The sequence below is a fragment of the Eulemur rufifrons genome, chromosome 1 (genome assembly GCF_041146395.1).
Source record: "Eulemur rufifrons isolate Redbay chromosome 1, OSU_ERuf_1, whole genome shotgun sequence".
Taxonomy (NCBI): Eukaryota; Metazoa; Chordata; class Mammalia; order Primates; family Lemuridae; genus Eulemur; species Eulemur rufifrons.
In genome coordinates, this window is record NC_090983.1 from 3218423 (window position 1) to 3227047 (window position 8625).

An 8625-nucleotide genomic window follows, 5' to 3' on the forward strand; every position below is an offset into this window, starting at 1 on the left:
TGAAATAGGAGATTTAGCTAGGATCAAGTCTCCGAACATAATAACCAAATGACAGGATACAGTACAAACTCACTCATCATACCAAGAACCAGGAAAACCATTTGAGTGAGAAAAGACCATCAGTAGATGCCAAAACTTAGATAAATAGGATGTTGGAATTATGTGATATTATAGCTGAATTTTAAAGCAGCAATTATAAATATGCCTCATAAATTAACATCAGTACTTCAAAAATCAGTGCCATAAAAATGCCTCAGCAATCAATTTCATAGCATTGATTTACAAAACGTTAATACTGAGAATCAGGAGACCAGGAAGTCACCCACCAGCTGTGTGATCTGGGATGATAGTTTCAACCTTACTGAGCATAGATTTCTCTGTCCGCAGGTAGAAATACTGTTTGACACAGAAGGCGCGGTGGATCCTACCACAGCACACTGGCATACCCTGTGGGCGGCCTGCCCAGTCACCACGTCCCTTTCGTACTAACAGAACCCAACTCCATGAAGAGGAGCAAGGCTTCTGGCCAAAACCAGCATTTCCCAGCTTCCATTGCAGCGAGCAAACACCTTCTGGACAAGGGAGGTGAGAGGGTAGAGGTTCCTGGGGAGAGTGTCCCTTCCAGAACAGAGGGGAAGCCCTTGCCAGGAGAAGGCTCCTGTCCCTTGTCCCTCCCGGTTCTCCCCAGGCCTGGAGCTGGGACTGAGGTCTGCAGCTGTGGCAAATATCCCGGGGAGACAATCGAGGGACCGGTGACGATCCGGGGCAGGAAGCGAGCCTGCTGCCCTAACAGTCAACCTGCCAACTCCTGGTTATGGGAGAAAAGTGCATTCCTGGATGATTTAATGAGGAAGATGAGGAGGAGGGTGGAGCTACAGTCTGTCCGTGCCAGGTTCTGTTCCATAGGACTTAGACGTTCAATGATAGTTAATTCTCACCACTACCAGGGAGGTAGGAGGTCCCAGCGCAGTTTTCATTGCAGAGAGGGCTGCAGGGAGGCCCGGCCCTTCTCTCACAAGCACGGTAGGTGAGTATGCGGGGGAGTCAGGACGTGTAGACGGCTCCTTCCTAATGCCGGCTTACCAAACGTACGGTTAATGTTTTCTGTTGTCATGGCTACATTAGAGGGTTTTGTGTGTTTGTGTGCAGACCTCTAGGAGGGTGCTCAGCACATGGACCTTGCCCACCCCTTCCTGCATCCTTCCCAGGTGCTTCGGGTGGAGGAATGGGCTAGAGGTCAGGGCGGACCCCGCCTTCCCAGCACCCAGGCCGCTGCCAGCTCCTCCGGGCATCCTTCCCGGTGAGGTTCTGCCGGGACTCACAGCGCGGGGCAGAGCCTGGCGACAGCGGCGCCCCCAGGCCCCCGCACCCCACCAGCCCTGGCCCGGCCTCGGTTGCTCCCTGCCGGGACTCCTCCGCGCCGACAGGGGGAGACAGAGGCCGGCCGCGGCCGGGCCAGCGGGCGCGGGGCCAACTTCCTGCCCTAAGGGGCGTGCGGGGCGCGCGCTCTTTCCGCCCGAATCCGCAGGCCTGGAGCCCCGCGTCCTGCTCGGCGTGGCCTCCGTGTCCCCACGCTCGACGCCGGAGCTAGGGGCCCTGGCGGCCTTCGGGCACCGGCCGCGCGGCGCGGAGGAGCCGGCGCGGGGTCTCGGTGCGGCGCGCGCTGTGGACGCGGTCGCCGGGCTGCGCCGAGGGGCTGCGGGTCGCTCTCAGGAGCCCTCTCGCCCCCGCCGTGCCCGGCCCGCGCCCCGGCTCTCCCACCGTCTCCCCTTGGGCCTGGCGCCCGCCTCGATCCGTTCCGTTTGCGGCGAGCTTGGCTCAGACCGTAATTACAGGCCGCGCTGCGCCCCCGCGTCTGTCGCCTGGGGCTGAGCAGCTGTCGCCCCCGGGGCTGGCTCCCCGCGCGGCGGCCGGGGCACCGCAGCCCTCCAGTCCTTCCTCCCGGGGTCCTCGGGGCCTGAGACCCCACTGGGTGCGCCGCCGCTTTGGAGCGTGTGGCCCTGCAGGCGCACGCCCTGTTTCTCGGAAACTCTCATCGCTACAAGCGGTTTCCCGGGGTCAGTGGCGACCCGGACCTTTAAAACCCGGAACACTGACTATGGCAGGGGCCCCTGTTCTCGTGCCTTCCCTCCGTGTGATTCCAAGTCAGACCACACTGAGCAGTAAATACATGGTTGTGGGAGTCCTGCGCTGGGCCCCTGCACCCGACTGTTCTTATCCACAGTAGCTACTTGAGTGCTTGTTTTTGTTTTCAGTATCAAGTTAAAAAAATCTCTTAATGCCCCTGCCTGGTTTGTTGGTGGCCCAACCCCTGCGAGGTCAGCCCCTGGGGAATCACTTTGCAGAGAGGCCAGCAGCACATTGCACCACTTGGGTTTCTAGTCCCAGAGTCCCGCTAGGGGAGTCCCTGGGGTGGGGACGCCAGAAGTGCTGGGGTTTCCCACCATCCCTACATCCAGGGTCAAGATCTCTGGCCTGTTGTGCATCCAGGTCCCAGGAGAGGACCAGGGACCCACCCACAGCGCCTGGGGTTCTCCAGCCAGGGTTGCCGCCACCGCTGGCTCCCAACCCCCCAATCCCAGCCGCAGCCTCTGCTTGGGAAGGCGGTCCCAGCTCCTCCCTTTCTGGCAGGAGCCACCCGTGGAGGCCCTGCCCCTGCCTCCCCATGGGGCCAACCTTCCCATGGGGCTGCATTTTCTGGCTGAAGTTGCGGGGTGCTGGGTGCAGCGAGTGGGCGGGCCAGGTGGGCTGGGTGTGGTGGGGGAAGGGGCCAGGCATTGCTAGGAAACAATGGGAAACTGTGAGTGTCTCTGCAGCGTCCTCGTGTCCCAGATTCTGAGCCTGATCAACCTGGGGCCACTGTGGCTGTGGGAACGTGTCTTGAGGTCCAAGGGACTGCGTGAGGAATCTCCACAGAGAAGGTGGGAAGCGCCCCTTCTTGTCCACTCGCCTCCAGTGCCTCCTGCCTGCGGGCTTCCCCGGTGGTGCCTCACCTGGGCCTGAGGTCTAGAGGACTCTGCCCTTGGCACTGACGCCCTGGGTTCTGCGCCCTCTGGTCTGCCCTGGTGCCCTGGCTCCCCACAACAGGACATCGATCGTTAGCCCCTCAGTGAAATGAGGGCGCTGGGGCTCTGGGACTTGGTAGCCTCAGGGCTCCGGCCTGACAGCTGAGCCCGAGGTCTTTCATCCCGGCCTCCTGGGGGTTCCGGGCTGTGTACCCCATGGGCTCTCCCTGGGTGTCCTCCCTGCCAGCCAGGGTCTGGGCAGGAGACGGATGGTGGCGTTGTTGCTGCAGGGACCCTGATAAAGGTGTGGGCAGAATTAAGGGAAACCACCAAGCAGGGGTGGGGCACCCCGGGAGCTGACCGCAGTGGGAGCCTTTGCCACCTCAGGCCTGTAAGGGACACATGAGGGTGCAGTTTCCGGAACATGGAGTGTATCGCCATGAGAGAAGCTGCTTCCCTGGGACTGCAGGGTACCGCACAGCCACGGCCACGCAGGTGCCGGGGAGCCCTCTCCCTGCTCTGCAGGCCCTGCTGGCCCCCTCTTGGCTGAGCCCACTGGGAGGCCGGTGGCCAAGGGCGCAGTTGATGGGGGCCTTAGTGGTGGGTGTCCAGGTCGCAGAGCAGGGTGGAGAAGGAGGCAGGGCATCGGGACCAGTGGATGAGTGTCCTGCATGGGGTGGGAGGGGAGGCCCGCACTGCCCTGGGCCGGGTTTCTGAGTGCCCAGGAACCCTTTCTGCCCCGCTTCTTGGTGTTTGGGGCATCTAGGAGGTTTCTGATAAGTAGCAGCCAGCGCTGTGAGAGGCTGCTGACCGTGTCCCAGGCCCCTCTGACCACACAGGCCACCTGGAGGGACAAGGGAGTCCACAGGAGCCTCCAGAGAGGAGGAAGGGCTCCATCCCTCTGCCCCTCAATCCAGCACGATTCTGTCCCCAGCTGTATCCTTGGCACTCAGAACAGTGTCTGCACATAGTTGGCCTCAGCAAACGCTGTTGAGTAAGTGGTGGCCTCGCCTCACCCGCTAATTCTAAGGGAAAGGCCGCATTTCAGGAGTGGGGGATGGGATGCAGCACGAGGGTGTGGAAGCCATGGGCAGCGCCAATGCAAGGGGTCACGTGGGCAAGAGTGGGGTGCAGAGCAAGATTTGGGGCGAGGTGCTGCCTGGCCCCAGGTGGAGCCCTGCCTCTGAACCCCAGGCCCAGCCAGTAGTGACCTGCTCCCTCTGCATGTCTGGTGACAACTGTGTGATGCTGGGAGGGGTCCCTGATATTGAGCCCTTATGCCATGTAGAGCCCTGCACTAAGTGTCACTTACATGATCTCATTCAGTCCCCACAACAATCCCGTGGGGTAGGTACTGTTATTAACATCCCCATCTTACAGACAAGAAGACTGAGGCTCAGGGAGGTTGAATGTCAGTTTAGTGACTTTCCAAAGGTCGTTGGACAGTGCGGGTGGAGCTGAGGCTCCCACTCACGTCTCCCTGAGAGCAGAGCTTGGCCTCTGTGCTTCTCTGCTGCATGGCTTCCCCTATAAGGCCACCAGGCCACTGGGGTCCCTGTGGTGGCCCTGGGGAACACACAGCTGAGGGCCAACTCTGCTGGCCCCGATTTGGTGATGGCTGAGTCAGGCCCTCAGCCGGGGTCACCATGGTCAGATTCAAGCCCCAGGACGTGTCCCTTCCACCTCTTGAATATCCTTCCCTTGGAGACCCTCCTTCCAGCCCCTACCACAGACCTGCCCAGGCCCCAGCACCCCGTCTGGGATGCACCCTAGGCAGTCCTGCGCTTCTGTTCCCCCCAGCAAAATGCCCACCTCAGCCTCACCGGTGCCTGCCCAGCCCTGGTTCCGCCATGCTGAGCCCTCTGGGCAGGTCTCCCTCTGTGTCCCTCCGGTGGCTTGTTGGCCTTGGAGCGTAACAGACTGCTCTCCAGGACTGGAATCTGTGCTGTCGGGTGGCTCATCAGGGAAGGGAGGAAGAACTGTTGTCCCAAAGGCTGATGTTTCAGGAGCTGGTTGCCCTGCCGGCCTCTGTCTGTCCAGTCACTTCACCAGGCTCCTGGGAGCAGCTTCCTTCTGAGCCTGGGTGCATTCAGCCCCTGGCCTTAAAAGACAGGCCTCCCAAGCCAGGGCAGGGGGCCTCCTGGTGCCACCTGCTTGGTCCCTTGGACCTCTGATGCCCTCTACTGGCCAGAGCAGGTTACTGGCGCTGACCCTGTGGGCCGGAGACCCAGGATCACCTGCACTCACAGGGCCAGGCCTTAACACCTGCACAGCGCAGGGGCCGTTGCCGCTGCCCGCGTCCATCTGCCCCGGCTCCGATCCGGAGCCCTCCCCATCCCTCCCGTGAGGAGCTTGAGGGGCTGCGGGGTGGTCTGACCTGGCTTCCCTCAGTCTCTGAGGCTGCTATAATCACTGATTCCTCCGGAACAGACCTACGTGGCATGATTAGTGCTTTAATGTTTATATTCTTTTGCTACATGGCTTGCCACATCTTTGGGTGTCTGGTTTCAAGTCTTTGGAAGCTTGTAACGTCTCTGCTTGATTTCTGAGGCAGAACGATTTCAGACGTCTGGATGCCGGAGTCAGCAGGGGTCCTGCCAAGACACCCTGAGTGTGAAATCCGGGTGGAAGTTCGCTGGCCTGGGAGCCCCCCTCCTGTGCGCCTCCCCCGGGAAGGCGGCAGTAGCCCACCAGGTGCGTCCTCCCCGAGTGCAGGGCCCTGGTAGGGTGGCTGGGTGGGCGAGTTCTGTCCCCAGGGAGGCCCAGCTGCGGGCACTCACTTCGCCCTCTCCCACCCTCAGACACTACAGGAAACAAAGGTCAAGGGTGACTGTCTGGAAACTGAGCAGTAGCTCACCTGTTAGGACTAGCTCATTCTCAGAGACCTAGAAAAGGTGGTAAAATTCCATAGCCGCAGCTCTTCTTTAAGGTAAGACCTTGAGCGGAACGCTTCTAGTACTCCGACTGTGTTGTCTGGTTTGGTTCTTTTCCTTTGGTCCTCTGCGTGTTGATCAAAGCTGAAGATTCTGTCCTTCTGGTCTTCCCAAGGCGTTCCATCACTGTCTCCGGTGTGTTGAGTTAAGGAGACTCATCGCTAGTATGAACTTTCTTCTTTTCCCCTCTCCTTCCTTCCTTCTACTCATTTTTATGAGGTGAGAATAAAACGGCATTCAAGTCATTGCCCCCTCCCCAGCTATCCAGATGGCCAAAGCTGCTGTCGGCTGAGAAGGGTCATTTTACCATGCGAGCCTGCATTGTCAGGGGAGCAGCGGTGTGCAAGAATCCAACATGGTGCCCATGCACGGTGCAGGCGGAGGTTAACCAGGTGAAAGTCAAGGGCCGCCTGTGCCTCTGACTTGCTGGCCCCGCTTCTGTCCATCTGCGCTGAGATCACATTGGCATTACCCAGCCAGTCACCACTGCGGGCCACTGGAGCTCCATCCTGCTAGGAAACAGGGAGGCGAGGTCCAACCAGGTTGAAGAAATGGGCGTTTTATTCACTGACTCCATGTCTGTTTGTTAATTGAGGCTGAGTGAGCTCCTGCAGTGAGGAAAGGTGCCTGAGACATGGAGTGGGGCTGTGTAGCCCCAGGTAACAGTGCCCTACCGACTCTATCCACCTGCTACAGCTCCTCACATGCCCTGTGTCCCGGGGCTTGGTCCAGGCTCCTGGCCACGACCTCTACAGGAACTTTCTGCTCTGTGTGCCAGATGTCAAGCCCCTTTAATGACAGCCCTGCCCCGACCCCACTGGCCTGTGCGAGATTGGAACCTGCTGAACTTTTTCCGTTCCTTTCCCCCACCCCCAAGGATTGGCCGTGCCCTTTGTTCTCTCTCCAGCGATGGCCGGGTCCAGGACCACCTATTGTTGCTTTCTGGATTCTAACTTGCGCCTGAACTCTCACGGCAGCTTCAAAGGATGTGAGAGAAGTTAAATAAAAATTTAGTTCAAATTATTTTGCTTTGTTAAAAATCGATGAGTTGCAATGTTAAAGGCTCCCATCTCGTTACAGTAATCAAAACTGTGTGGTATTGGTGGAGGGATGGACACAGATCAGTGGAACAAAATGGAAGGTCCAGAAATAGATCCGCACAACTGTGCCCAGCTAATGCCTGGCAGCGGGGCAAGAGCAGGCAGGAGGAAGGAGAGCCTTTCAACAAGTGGTGTTGGAGCAACTGGACGTCTGTGGGCAAAAACACAAACCTCAACCTAAACCTCACACGTTATACAAACATTAACTCAAAATGCGAAACCATTAAACTTTTAGGGGAAAAAACCCATAAGAGAACATGTTTTGGAGTCAGGACTAGGACAGTTAGTTGCTTGACTTGACACCAAAGTCACAATCCATAAAAAGGTACAGTCCCAAAATGGATAAATTGGACCCCAACAAAACTAAAACTTCTTGCTCTGCGAAAGATTCTGTTAAGAGGGTGAAGAGGAAAGGCTCCACACCAGGAGGACATATTTGCAAATCACATATCCAGCAAAGGATTGATATTTAGAACAACTCTTAAAACTGAATAGTAAAAAAATTGAAACAATCCAATTAGAAAATGGGCTGAGGAAATGAACAGATCTTGCACTAAAGAGAATACACAGATGGCAAATAAGCTCATGAAAGATATTCAACATCTTTAGCCATTAGGCATATGCAAACTAAAGCCAAAATGAGCTATCATTATATACCTAAAAAATGGCTAAAACAAAAAATAGTCATAACACCAAATATTGGCGAGGATGTAGAGAAACTGGATCACTTATACATTGCTGATAAAAATGTAGAATGGTACAGCTTCTTTGGAAAAGAGTATGGCGGTTTCTTTTTTTATAAAACTAAACATGCCCTTATCAAATGAACCAACAATTGCATTGGGTGTTTATTCCAGAAATTCAAAAACTTGGTGTTCACACGGAAACCTGTATAGAAATGTTAACAGAAGTTTTATTTAAATTAGCCCCAAACTAGAAACAAAGGTCCTTCAATGGATGAACGGTTAAACAAAATTTGGCACATCTGTATCTTGAAATACTACTCAGCAGTGAAAAGGAGCAAAGGGCTGACCCATGCCACAACAGGGGTGACTCCCAAGGACGTTATGCTGAGTGAAAAATGTCAGTCTCAAAAGGTCACATATTGCATGCTTCCATTCATATAGCATTCTTGGAGTGAAAAATTTGTAGAGATGGAGAACAGATCAATGGTTGCCAGGGGTTAGGGATGGGGAAAGAGGGAGGTGGCTGTGGCCGTGGCCATGAGAGAGTAGCATGAGCATCCTTGCTATGGGCTGTTCTGTGTCTTGACTCTGGCAGTGGTCACATGAATCTACACATGTGATAAAATTGCACAGAACTAAACACACACACACACCTGCATATGAACACACGAGCACACAAGCTCACGTAAAACTGGTGAAATCCGAACAAGGTCCATGGATTGTATCAAGGTCAATTTCTAGGCTGTGATATTACACTATAGTTACGCAGAGGTCGCCATTGAGGGAAATTAGTTAAAGGGTATATCGGGTCTATTATTTCTTACAACCGCAGCTGGAAACCATGCAGATATCTTTCAACAGGTGACCAGGTAAACAGATTGTGGTATATTCATACAACAGA

General features: G+C 55.9%; 1 long non-coding RNA gene across 1 annotated transcript; it reads left to right on the forward strand.

Annotated features, from left to right (window-relative positions):
- The first annotated feature begins 637 nt into the window (after window positions 1–637).
- On the forward strand, window positions 638–7197 carry LOC138381446 (uncharacterized). The gene is made up of 5 exons (XR_011233159.1): window positions 638–1023; window positions 2817–2921; window positions 5560–5699; window positions 5807–6926; window positions 7019–7197. It is a non-coding gene; the product is annotated as an uncharacterized lncRNA (long non-coding RNA).
- The last annotated feature ends 1428 nt before the right edge of the window (window positions 7198–8625 follow it).